The following is an 869-nucleotide window of genomic DNA, read 5'->3' as shown; positions in this document are numbered from 1 at the left end:
AAAATAACACCTTATTAATAAAAACTACAATAGTATCTCAATGAAACTGAAATATCACTGCACCAGTAGCCTACCTATTTTAGAAGGAAACAGGGTCTCGTCATCCAGCTGGTCTTGAACCCACGTCATTAGATAATCTATATACTTGGGAGCCGAGCACTTAATAGGCCTCTTAATGTTGGTCCCATCTGCCCAGTGATACTCATATCTAAAGGAAAAGAGATGAGTGATGCAGAGACAAACAGAGACACGATCATTCATTCCTCACTGTTCAAACACACTCACTTCAGTCCTGCAGACATGAGCGGACAGCTGTCCTCCGAGCAGAAATCTGTGACGGTGCCATACAGCATGTTAATCTGGTTAAAGAAATCCACCGCTGCAGAAACAACCAAACAGAAACATTTAACTTCATTATTATTTTGCGCATGATTGATCTGTAATGCGTTATCAGAACTTCTAGTTTGTTAGAAAAGTAGTGCCATTGCACAATTTACAGTAAAACACAGAGTGAGACATACAGATCAAAAAGTCTGAGATCACGTATTAAATAGTTTGTTTTATTTAAACCTGAGTAAATACATAAAAAAGTAACATCACATTCTGAGTTATTTCCAGGTTAAATAAGCAAATTAGTGTCACAGATCATGTGACTTTATTTATTTATTTATTTATAATAAACTCGATACGATACTGATACTTTTAAAGGCCAGTATCGTCGATATCGATACGATACTTCCGAATTAAACTTTTAAATTATGAAGTTTATTAAATTACTAAAAGTAAAATGGGTAATGATAACCACATAACTTTGTTTAAAACACATTTTAACATTCAATACGCCTTAATTGTAACTTATTAGGTTATAT

The 869-nt window shown here is 34.2% G+C and overlaps 1 pseudogene; it reads right to left on the bottom strand.

The window, feature by feature from the left end:
* LOC107720933 (MOB kinase activator 1B-like) overlaps nt 1–869 on the bottom strand; it is a 7202-nt pseudogene that overhangs the window by 2912 nt on the left and 3421 nt on the right.

The sequence above is a fragment of the Sinocyclocheilus rhinocerous genome, unplaced genomic scaffold (genome assembly GCF_001515625.1).
Source record: "Sinocyclocheilus rhinocerous isolate Xijiao unplaced genomic scaffold, SAMN03320098_v1.1 scaffold751, whole genome shotgun sequence".
Lineage (NCBI taxonomy): Eukaryota > Metazoa > Chordata > Actinopteri > Cypriniformes > Cyprinidae > Sinocyclocheilus > Sinocyclocheilus rhinocerous.
The sequence above is the reverse complement of the archived record's forward strand: the minus strand, read 5'-3'. Positions and strand labels throughout refer to the sequence as shown.